We start from the raw sequence: 13320 nt of genomic DNA on the forward strand, positions 1-13320 counted from the left end.
TGCATGGACCATTATATGGAGCATCTATGGGGCCATAACTGCATGCAGCAATATATGGGGCATCTATGGGGCCATAACTGCATGGAGCAATATATGGGGCATTATATGGGGCATCTATGGGGCCATAACTGCATGGAGCATTATATGGGGCATCTATGGGGCCATAACTGCATGGAGCATTATATGGGGCATCTATGGGGCCATAACTGCATGGAGCATTATACTACGTGACTGGGCAATATACTACGTGACTGGGCAATATAGTACGTGGACATGCATATTCTAGAATACCCGATGTGATAGAATCGGGCCACCATCTAGTATGTAATATATACGGTATATTAACTCTTGCCTTATGGGGTACAGAATCAATGAAGCTTCAATTAAATATGTTGACATCTCATAGCTATGTTGCCATTCTCTTTGAAGGATAAGAAGAAACGAACTATACTACAGTGTCCCCACCCCCATATGTATAGCCAGTATACAAATGTAGCGTGATGAGAACGTGCCAGGAATACTGATGCTCCTACAGTCTATTGAGATTTTTTTTTTCAGTAGGCAGAATTTCAATCCTTTTCTTTTGTTAGTTAGCATGCAAACATGAATTCCTGCATGTAGTAAGAGGAGGTGTAGGTACATTAGATATTGCATGTAATGCTGAAGCCTTCCTGCTTTTATTACATTAGTTTCCTCAATGGAGGATTCCTAATGAAACCAACACAATAGATCTGGCTGACAAATTTGTTAAAAGAAAATGCAAATTCATCTCAGTGACTTTTTCACACTGCCTTTCCTACTTTGCAATGTAACACATGTTCAATCTGTGATATTCCAGAATAAAGTGTGTCGTTTAGTAAATTTATCCTACTATGCATAGATTGCATAAATTGCATAAAATAGATCAAAATGTAATTGATATATTAGATTTTAGGGCAGTGTAATCTAGTGACCTTGAATAATTTCCACTAAAAAGAGCATAAACCGTTTATCCCCTTTTGGTATCCAACAAATATTGTCAGAAGAAATGATCATATAGGTTTAGTAAATAGCATTATTAGGTGGACCTTCTAATAGAAATGTAGTTTGTCGCAATGTCCAAATTGTTAGAGGGCATCAGTGGTTCCACCCCGATCCACGAAATAAGTATAACAACAAATATACACTCCTCATCATTGAAATTGCAACACCAAGAGGAAAAAGTCATGGAGGTATGGAAATCACAGGATCAGTAGACATGTAAATCTCGTTGATTTTCACGCCCAAGTGCATTCAGCATGGCAGAACGTTTCTCAGATAACCATTAATAACTTCATTGATGGCATTCCAAGGTATTTTGCGCATGACGCTCATAATTGATACTGAATAAATCGAGTTATTTAGAAAGTTTTTCTTCCTATTCTTCATCAATTGCATATCAGTAACATGTCTGTAAATCCTGTGATTTCCATAATTCTACAACTTTATTTCTTGGTATTGAAATTTCAAAGTGAAGAAATGCATATACAACTTATTCTTCTTCTTCCTGGGTTTATTTATTGTGATAACTTGTGTAGCTCCATCATATTCCACAGTAGTTAACAGATATTGTCATCACTATCCCCATTGGACTCACAAATCTAAACTCACTATCAGTTATGTCTTTGGAGTGTGGCAAGAAACCTGAGGAAACTGGAGGAAACCCACTCAAACACTGGGAGAACATACAAACTCCTTGCAGATGTTCCCCACAGTGGGATTTGAACCCAGGATTTCAGTGCTGCCAAACAACCGCGCTAACCACTAAGTGGGTTCCGCAAGGACTCAGATTGGGCAAACACAGGACTGTACCATATATTGAAGAACCAATGGAATTCTGCACTAAAATCCACCCCTAGAATCTTTCCATTATGGGAAAAAAATTGCAACTGGCCATGACAATTGACAATGTGTCACTGTGGTGCTTTCCACGAAGGTCCCAACTGTCAGTTACATTATTAAAAACATTTATCCTTAGAAAAAACTGTCAGTGTTCGGACCAATGTTTTTCAATATGGCTGTTTAGAGGACCTTTTTATTTCCATTATACACTAGCCCATAGAGCGTCGTATGTATCAGTACCACTGCACAGACTTATATTTCTTACATAGACCTTAGAATTATTGTATAATGTGGTTTTCTTTTCACTGTATAGAACAATGCAGCAGAATATGAATAACACTACCATTTTCACCAGTGCTTTACAGTCAGGTAAAAGAGTACACATAGAGGTGATAAAGTTGAGAAAACCGATATTGACAACAACATGACCTGATTTTGAATGAAGAGAAGTGAGCACTGTGATGGTGAGATCTTACATCTTTAGTCACATCAGTGTACTGATTACTGATAACTGCAGAAAAAAACACAAATGTGAAAAATGGATCTTCTGTCAATTCTATCAGTATGTTTGATGCCTAGCAGCAAATAGAAGCTGTAATAACTGGACATTAAATATGGATCAAAATATTATAGTACCAGTACGATTCATGTTTGAACTTGCTGTATATTTGAAATGCAGAGAAGTACAACGGGATGAATATTGCTTCAGTATTCGGGGCATTCAAAGCAGTCACCGTAAAGGATCCATGTATGACTACAGTGATAATGAAAAACTTGAACATCTTATGTCCAATGAAATATTGGTAAAAGGTCTGGCAAAGCCTCCATTACTTTCTTCACCCTGATGTAGTGTGCCCTTTAAGTATGAAAATGTTATCAGTGGTGAGTGCCGCATCTTTTTCACTCCTATGCTGGCCATTGGATTTACCTGATAATACTAAGCACCTCCATTAGACATGCTAATTTAACTCCTCGAATAGTGTTTTTAGAGTGTCATACATACCAACTCTCCTAATCATTATTAGTTTGTACTTTGTACCTGTTAGTTTGGAGAAATTACTAATACATAATAAATGCTATAACTGTAAACTGTTTACCTGCTGTCCAGCCGATGATCAAGAATAAGCTTTGATCATTCTTTTTTGTTCTAAAAAAAATATAATGTGGGAAGCCATGATAAAGGTTTTTTGCTTCTGTTTAGAAATGAACTTATTTAGAACTAATTTGCATATGTCACCACTCTGTTGTCAGATTGCCCGGGGCCAGGGGTTCCTTCCCTGTCCCTATTCCTAACTATCCCTGCTCCCCAGATTACTTCTGATGGTGAAGATGCCAGGGCCACGTACCTTGCTGAACTCCTGAATCAGCCCTGTATCTGTCCCCCTCCCCACACAGGGAAGTGGGGAGTAATAGTGTAAAAATATACACAAAGGACGTACAGTGATAAAGGAAAAATATGCATATATGCACTCACAGACAACAGAGACCAACATCGGAGAGAAAAGGAATGTAAACCAAATAGGAGAGGAAGAGGATTTGCAACAGCTAAAAAGTCCAAGCAACATAGAACAATACTCCCAACACCACTACCAAGAACTGCCTCTTCCACTCCTGAACAGGCAGTACAAGACTTAACACTGGCAATCCAAATTGCCAGAGGTGAGTATATATAGAAGAGGAGAGTGGCCAATACTGCAAGCAGGGAGGGTTCAGAGAGTCTAAGTTGAACAGATTAACCCCTACACTGCTACCAGAAACTTTCATAATTTAATACGAAGGAGACTTGCTTCTAATCAGTGCAGGAGTACGGGAAATCAGACGCTGCGGTCTCCTGGCCTCTCTCTGTTGCACTAAACACGTGACAGCATATTTATAGCCATTACTTCCATGTAGATCATCATTCAGAGCGCAGCTAAGTTCAATAAGTCCAGATTATGATGACTGTTCTTTCTCGCATTGTTTCGCTACACTATGTGTTCTGCTGTCTCCTGACCAATAAATCTGAAGTGTGACAGCCACGGTTCACTGCCTAGTGTTCTGTCATTGTCATCGATACTTGTCTCTTATAGTATATTATATGGAGATAAGACAACATTTAGGGCAGATGTAGGTTAGAAAGCGGTGCAAGCATTTGTTTCAGGTGATATATACGGAAGCATGGGCTTTGTTTGTATATCATTTTAAACACATTTTTGTATATATTTTTGGGAATATGCTTCCTGGTTAAAGGATACAAGAATTTCTTTGACTTCCTGTAGAGAAGGTCACAAAGATTCATATTGTATTGTCTCCACTTTAGGCATGATGATCTAAAGCTCACCAGAGATGTGAGTGGTTTGTCAATGAACTCTTGAGACGATCTTATAATTAATCTGTCCTTTTTCCATTTTCTGGCTTTACTAAAGATGGGTGATTTTGTGTGAATCAGCACATCTCTGATTACCACTTATCCTGGCGGTAGGGTTAGGTTGTTGGCCATAGAGCTCAGTTGGAGGAGAATCATGAAAATGTTTTTCTATATCCAGGGCCATCACCATCTCTGCTTGCTGAATGGCATCTTTTAGAATTGTATGTAAGTTAGAACATGATTCCTGAGATCTGTTTCTTCCATTCTTCTTCACTCCAAGCTCATCGGTCTGTATTTCCGTACTCAGATGTAGAGGACGGGGTTGGGGTTGTTACTATGACAGCATGTGATTTCCATGCCGCTTCCTCGCTTCTACAATCTCAAGGCATACCTGCCACGCAAATAACGGTCTTTTGTGTCAATTCTCTTCTTTGTCCACCAAATGATCTAAGAATTCTGCAGAAATAGTTTCCGAATTATACACTTGCACCTGCTTTTTGTGCCCAAAATCAACAATCCAGATACACCAACTGGTAATTTTACACCACTAGCACTCATTGTTACTCACTGGTTTTCCATCTTTACCTTCAATTGTCACATTACATCTAAGCAATCAATCTTACTTTGCTTCTCATCAAAAATAGTGACAAGTCATGTAAGCTTACTTAAGCATCCATTGCTTGGCCATTAACCCCAAAGAAACACTCATGTTCTGTATTTCCTACTCAACTGTGTCTAGAATTTCTTGGTGAGTTTATAGTTAAGTGAAGAAGCATTCTTTGAATAGGGACCAAACACACGAAAAGTATGCAGCATTTACATCAGGCTTGGATCAAGAGAGTTTCATTTAGCCTGGGTCCTCCCCAAGTGCTTTTCTCTTTTTTTCCATATTCGTCCTTTACATTTTGGTTCAAAAGAATCTTTCAGCAGATATTTGCTATTTAATCTGAGGGCAACATGAGGTAGGGGCCGGGACACTGATTTCAGCAATGTGTCACTCATTATGCTGTGTGCTGTTGTTTCAATTCAAGTGTTTTATCAGCAGGAGATTATCACTGCCAGACTACAGCTCACAGGCATCCTTCTCCAACTCCGCCCTCCACTGATTAGCAGCTTACTGTCAGTATAAGATGTACGCAGACAGCTGCTAATCAGTGGTGTGAGCGGGGTCAGCTTTCTCAGCTCTGCTACATCTAAAAACTCTATCACAACTGCTGCACCCAGTAATCAAAGTGATACATCGCTGGAATCAGGGTCTCTTTCTCTACATTATGGTGCCTTCATTGAAGTAGCAAAAAACCTGATGACAGATTCCCTTTAATGGCTGACATTTATAGAGTGCTGTAATCTGTGAGCTAGGCTTGTTTTACTCAAATTATTTGGAAACCAGTTATTTGTCCAACTCTCCCCAGTTAGTTTCTGTATAACATACAGTTACTATTACTAGTAATATAAGTATTTGGAAATTATCATGTTTCCAGTTCTGATGGAATGCTAATTGTGGCTTTGGACACTAGCAATTTGTTTCAAATGCAATTTTATAGGTATTAGCCAAAAAAAGGTAAAAGAAAAATGTACATTGTATATAATGTTATTATGACGATCATGAAATAATGAAGAAAAAAAGTGTCATAGTAAGTCAATCTCTGCAGGTTACTTCATCAGTAGCATGAAAGCCTACACTGCACAGCCCTGTGATAGCTGTCATTAGGACATATAGGGCTATGCACTTAATAGGATCTTGGGGAAAACCTTTAAAGGTCTTTCTACTTGGTTACTAGGTTACTGCACTTCAATTAAAGATCTGCCAGTCAAAGCCTCTTAATGTCATTTCTTTTGTATCTTTCTTTTTTTTCAGCGTTTATTGAAAAGTTCTTTTTAACACATTATTGCATCTTAGCCCAGGGACTTGGCTTCCTTTACCCTCATTACATGTTACATGTTGTCATTTGGTTTAATTCGCCAATAGCCATTAATTTCACATGCATTTACATGTTTGTACTGTTAAAACCTATAAAGAGACTTATATACACTACTTGTAATTGAACAAAATACCGTAGTTTTATTGAGCAATATATCGTAAAAATATTTTACATATACATAGATATGATAAAAAAACAGAAACAAATGTAGATCCACATATTACATATTGTGAGAGTAACATCAGATATGGGGCAAAAAACTACTACAATATGTCAAAAAAAGTATACATATTGTATTTTTCGGTCTATAAGGCGCAGCGGGCCATAAGACTCACCCCACATTTAGAGGAGGAAAATAGGGAGAACATATTTTTTTATTGTGATAATGAGGGTCTGTTTTATAGTCCAAATTTAGCTTAGCCCAGAGTCCCCTATAGGAAAGCCCCCATATAAGAAAGTGGGATCTCTGCTATTCCATATGCCTCATTCTGTTTCATTATGTCTGTGATATTCTATCTTGAATCTCTTTTAACCTCCTTTACTGGTATAACTGGTGTTCTTATTAAATTCATGAGATATTAATACACACTTTTTCTTTATGAGCAAGCACCTTGGTTACACTTTACTATTATCTATAATAATCTTTTCACCTTTACAACTTCACTGAACATATATATATATATATATATATATATATATATATATATATATACTTTATTTTTACATATTTTAGTAGATGCTACTCTCACAATATGGACTATGTGGCTCCACTTTTGTTTGTTTTTATCATACCTACGTGTATATGAAGTATTTTTATGATATACTACATGGTGGCCCGATTCTAACGTATTGGGTATTCTAGAATATGTATGTAGTTTATTTATGAAGATTTTAGAATAATACATTGAATACACAGGATTTGGCCAACCGCGACCAATTAGCGAAGCGTGGTTCAAATCCCGCGCCAATTCGCGGCTGGACTGCGCCTGTCGCTGATTGTTTGCGGCCGGCCACGTATTATATAGCACAGCCACTTAGTATATAACAGCCCACGTAGTAAATAGCACAGCCACGTAGTAAATAGCATAGCCACGTAGTACATAGCACAGCCACGTAGTATATTGCACAGCCAGGTAGTATATAGCGCAGCCATGTAGTATATAGCACAGCCCACGGAGTATATAGCACAGCCCACAGAGTATATAGCACAGCCACGAAGTATATAACACAGGCCACGGAGTATATAGCACAGCCCACGGAGTATATAGCACAGCCCATGGAGTGTATAACAGCCCACATAGCATATAACACAGCCACGTAGTTTATAACAGCCCACGTAGCATATAACACAGCTCACATAGTATATAACAGCCCACGCACGCAGTATATAACACAGCCCACGTAGTGTATAACACAGCCCACGTAGTGTATAACACAGCCCACGTAGTGTATAACACAGCCCACGTAGTATATAACAGCCCACGTAGTATATAGCACAGCCCACATAGTATATAGCACAGCCACGTAGTATATTGCACAGCCACGTAGTATATTGCACAGCCACGTAGTATATAGCACAGCCCGCGTAGTATATAGCAGCCACGTAGTATATTGCACAGCCCACGTAGTATATAGCACAGCCCATGTAGTATATTGCACAGCCCACGTAGTATATAGCACAGCCCATGTAGTATATTGCACAGCCCACGTAGTATATAGCACAGCCCACAAAGTATATAGCACAGCCACATAGTATATTGCACAGCCCCCATAGTATATTGCACAGCCCACATAGTATATAACAATGTGGGCATCATATCCCTGTTAAAAAAAATAATTCAAATAAAAAATAGTTATATACTCTCCTTCCGTTGGCCCCCGGATCCAGGCGAAGCGTTTACCAATGCTCCTCGCGCGCTCCGGTCCCAAGAGTGCATTGCGGTGTCATGAGATGATGACATAGCGGTCTCGCAAGACCGCTACGTCATCATCTCGCGAGATCGCAATGCATGGAGCGGTCACCTGAGCGTCGCGAGGAGCGGGAAAGGCCTATTCTGGATCTGAAGGGCCGATGGACAGTGAGTATATAACTATTTTTTATTTTTTTTATTATTTTTAACATTAGATCTTTTTACTATTGATGCTGCATACGCAGTTGGTCACACAGGGTTAATAGCAGCATTAACGGAGTGCGTTACACCGCGGCATAGCGCGGTCCGTTAACACTGCCATTAACTCTTTGTGAGCGCTGACTGGAGGGGAGTATGGAGCGGGCGCCGGGCACTGACTGGACGGGAGTAGGGAGCGGGCACTGACTACGGGGTGTAAGGAGCGGCCATTTTGCCCCCAGACTGTGCCCGTCACTGATTGGTTGTGGCTGTTTTGCCGCGACTAATCAGCGACTTCGGATTTCCGTGAAAGACAGACAGAAAGACGGAAGTGACCCTTAGACAATTATATAGTAGATTGCTCAATAAAACCATTTTGTTTAATTATTACTAGTGGATATATGTCTCTTTTATAAGTTTTATAGCTTCTTTGATCCTGTTACATGACTTATTATTAGTGTTTTCCAGTCATTTGCACATACTGCCTGGAAAAATTATGGTACCTTTAAACAGACCTGACACCCCAATGGGCAATTTTAATTAGCTCCAACAAGTAAGAAGTCTTGGGAGAACGTTCCATTGTAGATTATATTAATCTGTCCCAAGGTTTGTGCAACCCCATCTGAAAGCAGAAAAATGTTGAGGCAGAGAACCAGATTCCACCGATGTATCACTTACTTTGTATAACTCCGCCCACATGACTCATTGGCAGCTTTCTGGTACACTGTGCGTAGGCAAAAAGTGGCCAATCAGTAGTGAGGGTGAGGATGCACAGAGTTCATGAATATGAAGGACTACGTGACAGCAGATTTAGTAGATCTCTGGTGATAATCTCCTGCTGATAATAGTGATTTTCTCTAGAGTGCAGCAAGTAGCCCAGTAAGTGACACATCACTGGAATCGGGCTCTGTCTCTACATTATGCTGTCAGATTAGAAAACCTGGTAACATGGTATCTGAAGTAATGGCAGAGAGGCAGTGCAAGTTCAGTTCTCTGCCTATGTAACTTACTAAGCAGAAAGAAAAGCTGCCTGCATGAGAAGGTGTCGTGAAAAAGGACATCTTGTGTTTCATTGTAATTACTTTAAATCATAGCGGGCTTAACTAAACTTTTTTTACGTTGATCAGCAGTGGCCAGTTTATACCCAGATCTCCTTACTATTAAGACTTTGTGGCTGGACTTGAAAATAACTGGTTCGCTATAGTCCCCATGTACCTTAACAAGAGTTGAACATTTTTACATGTGTTACGCTATCCAAGTGCCTTTTGTACATAAATGGATGTAGAGCTTGTGGTGTTCTGCCACCTTTCACTGTTTCTTTCCTGCGCACCTATTTACTTCAATAGGAGCAGAACTGCAGTACCCCAGACTGGCCACTACATGGCGCCCAGTGCTGTGTTGCTCCCTATCCATACACTATGTATTTTGGCCAGTCAGCAGACTTGAAAACAGCTGATCAGTGATGGCTCTAAGTGTCAGAACCTGACCCTAAGTAAAGGTCATCAGTGTCCTACACTTGGTCAACCCTTTGAAATAACATGAACTTTGGCAAAGTGTAAATAACCTGCTTATAGATTCGAAGAATGCACCATTTTTTTACTTTCTCTTTGTGTTGGAGTTTTAACAGAAAGTTAAAATAATTCCAAATAAGTAATAAGAAAAAAAAATATTTTCAAAGTTATTCACCTTTTTAGTAGTTTGTCTGAAATGATGTTCAGACAGGGAGTTTTTTTAGGCACATTTTTTTTAATTGATTATGTGTTTGGTACAATACAGCCTCATGGAAACACCTTCATTTCCCCTAACCACATGAGTTTTACTTCCAGTGTAGCAGAGATTCAGAATAAAACAGTCATTCAGTGTCTGAAGGCGGACTAATGCACCCATGTATGAGACACTTCTCCTTTAGTGTTTGTGATGCCGGAGCACGGAGTACAGAAGGCTACTTTAAGAAGTTGGTATAGTTTCCTCTATGTCTGCGCTAATTTAGGATGAACGTCTGCCAGTGAGCTCCAGGTAGGAGTGGGGGAACACCTGGGGTGTTGAATGCTTTTCTCTTGAGCTTCTTCGTGGCACATTCGTAGAGACGCATACAGTATATCTATGTGTAGACAGATAATTACTGAAGTCCTATGTTGCTCTTAAGTACATGTGTAGTTACCACTTATGGTGTTTTTGGACTTTGGTCACAGGCGACATTTCTTTTTTACTATTTCGGGGTCTGTGACTGCAGGTTTCTGTTACGTGACAGCTGAAGTTTATAGGAATACTACTCTACACACAGGTTTTGTCATCTGTATCTTAAGTGGGATTCCTAAAAGATTTGATAAACTTGGTATTCATTTTACACCATGGGTACGTGTGACAAAACATCCAAGATTTAGCACATTTCTTTTGTTTCTTTTTGTGAAAAATAAAGAAGGAAAATGAGGGACAAATGTGGGTAGATGTCAGAGTAAGGTTGGGTAGGACGTCTAAAAAACATTCAATGTGCAGATCCTTCCAAATGACTAATGACTCTCGCAAATTGGTATTTGGTATGTGCCAAGATGAGTTACTGGAATAGGCAATAATGAAGCCTTACATTTTTGCTCCATCATGGCACCATCATGGCATGACATGTATGAAGGATCCATTTTCAAGCAATCGATCCTTCATACTTTCAATGGCTCTGGAATGTCTCTGTTGACTTGGATCCTATGCAAAAAGAACTTGGCTCTCCCAAATAGTAATGCTGAAAAGGTTCCTGGATCCTGAGGTTTCTGACATTTTTCAAGTATAGCAAGCTGCCCTGCACAATTCTTGCGGAGAAAAACTAGAATAGAATGGAACGGAGTTCTAGTGTGAACGATCAAGGATTCCTTAATATAATCTAAATCATTTTTCTACACTAAATTGATTTTTAGGAAATCAGTTGTTGATTTTCTCATGTCTGCTCTGACTGAAACATCTCTCTTCCCTCCACCCAAAGAGGGGTAGAGGGACGCGGTATGATAGTTGTCTGCCAGGCTTACAGTTTACTTAGACCAGCAGGTAATACTTTGTACCTATATTATATTTTTTGCTGGCTAATAGTGTTTATAGCTGTCCACTGTTTGACTTGCATTAATCTTCCTATATTTACACCTCTATTGTAGTTTGGTTGTTCCAGTTTGTTAATGGGCGCATTACTGTGTGCTTTGTTTTGTAAGCATCTTTTCTGATTTTAATTCTTTTTATTCTTATGTTGCTTAATAAAGCATTCATTTTATTTCTAGTCCTGTTCACTTCTTTTGTCCTGGATATTACCTATCTCAGGCTGAGTGTACCTACAATGGTTTTCAAAAGTATTTATCAGCTTGGAATTTTTCGTGTTTTGTTACCTCACAACCTGGAATTTTAATGTTTTTTTTCTTGAAGGTTTGCATCAGTTCACGTAAAGAACATGCTTACAACTGTGAACATATGTTTTTTTTTTTTTTACTGTGAAGCAAATGATAAATATGACAAAAGAACTGGAAACTTCAGCATGAATAACTATTCAACCCACCCTTCTCCACTCCCTCCTAAAGTCAGTACTTTGTAGAGCCTCCTTTTGCAGCAATTACAGCTGCAAGTCTCTTTGGATAAGTCTCTATGAGCTTTCCACATCTTGCCACTGGGATTTTTGCCAATTCTTCAAGGCAAAACAGCTGCAATTCCTTCAAGTTAGATGTTTTTTCATATCTGACCACAACAATTTTCATATCTGACCACAGATTTTCAATTGGATTAAGGTCTGGGCTTTGACTAGGCCACTCCAGAACATCTACCCCTTTCCCTGTAAACCACTCGAGTGTTGCTTTAGCAATATGATTTGGGCCATTGTCTTGTTGGAAGATGAACCGCCGTTCCAGTCTCAGATAACTGACAGAGTAAAAGACGTTTTACTCAAGAATATCCCTGTATTTTGCACCATCCATCTTCCCCACGACTCAGACCATTTTTCCTGTCCCTGCTACCAAAAACATCCCCACAGCATTATGCTGCCACCACTATGTTTCACTGTTTGGATGCTGTTCTTGGTTTTTGGGGTGATGAGCTGTGGTGGTTTGGTGCCACACAGTGTTTACCTTGGTAGCCAAAAAGTTCAATTTTGGTCTCATCTGACTACAGCACCTTCCTCCAAACATTTGGGGAGTCTCTCACATGTCTTTTGGCAAACTAATAACGAGCCCTACAATTTTTATGTGTAAGTAAAGGCCTTTTTCTGCCCACTCTTATATAAAGGCCACCACAATTGAGTGTACAACTTATTGTAGTCGTATGGACAGATACTCCAGTCTCTGCTTTCGAACTCTGCAGCTCCTTCAGGGTTACCTTTGGTCTCTGTGTCGCCTCTCTGAATAATACCTCCTTGCCCAGGCTGAGAGATATGGTGGGTGTCTCTCTCTTGGAAAGTTTTGTTGTGGAACCATGTTCTTTCCATTTGATGAGATTGGGATTTTTTTTATAACCCAACCTTGACTTATACCTCTCAACGACTTTGTCCCTGACTTGTTTGGACATCTCCTTGGTCTTCATGGTGGTGTTTGGTTAGTGGTGTCTCTTGCTTAACCCCTTCATGACCTTGCCGTTTTTTGCAATTCTGACCAGTGTCCCTTTATGAGGTAATAACTCAGGAACGCTTCAACGGATCCTAGCGATTCTGAGATTGTTTTTTTGTGACATATTGGGCTTCATGTTAGTGGTAAATTTAGGTCGATAATTTCTGAGTTTATTTGTGAAAATAACGGAAATTTGGCAAAAATTTTGAAAATTTCGCAATTTTCACATTTTGAATTTTTATTCTGTTAAACCAGAGAGTTATGTGACACAAAATAGATAATAAATAACATTTCCCACATGTCTACTTTACATCAGCACAATTTTGGAAACAAATTTTTTTTTTGCTAGGAAGTTATAAGGGTTAAAATTTGACCAGTGATTTCTCATTTTTACAACAAAATTTACAAAACCATTTTTTTTAGGGACCACCTCACATTTGAAGTCAGTTTGAGGGTTCTATATGGCTGAAAATACCCAAAAGTGACACCATTCTAAAAACTGCACCCCTCAAGGTGCT

At 39.2% G+C, this 13320-nt stretch overlaps 1 protein-coding gene across 3 annotated transcripts in view; it reads left to right on the top strand.

Annotated features, from left to right (window-relative positions):
• Window positions 1-13320, top strand: part of BACH2 (BACH transcriptional regulator 2) — a 397444-nt gene that overhangs the window by 212795 nt on the left and 171329 nt on the right. The window contains exon 1 of one of the 3 annotated variants that reach the window (XM_077289721.1): window positions 10073-10253. The exons of the other annotated variants lie outside the window; for them this stretch is intronic. The gene's annotated coding sequence lies outside the window, so the exon portion shown is untranslated. Of the gene's footprint in view, window positions 1-10072; window positions 10254-13320 lie in introns of those variants that run through there. 3 annotated transcript variants of the gene reach the window in all.

The sequence above is a fragment of the Ranitomeya variabilis genome, chromosome 2, assembly GCF_051348905.1.
Source record: "Ranitomeya variabilis isolate aRanVar5 chromosome 2, aRanVar5.hap1, whole genome shotgun sequence".
In the NCBI taxonomy this organism is placed as follows: domain Eukaryota; kingdom Metazoa; phylum Chordata; class Amphibia; order Anura; family Dendrobatidae; genus Ranitomeya; species Ranitomeya variabilis.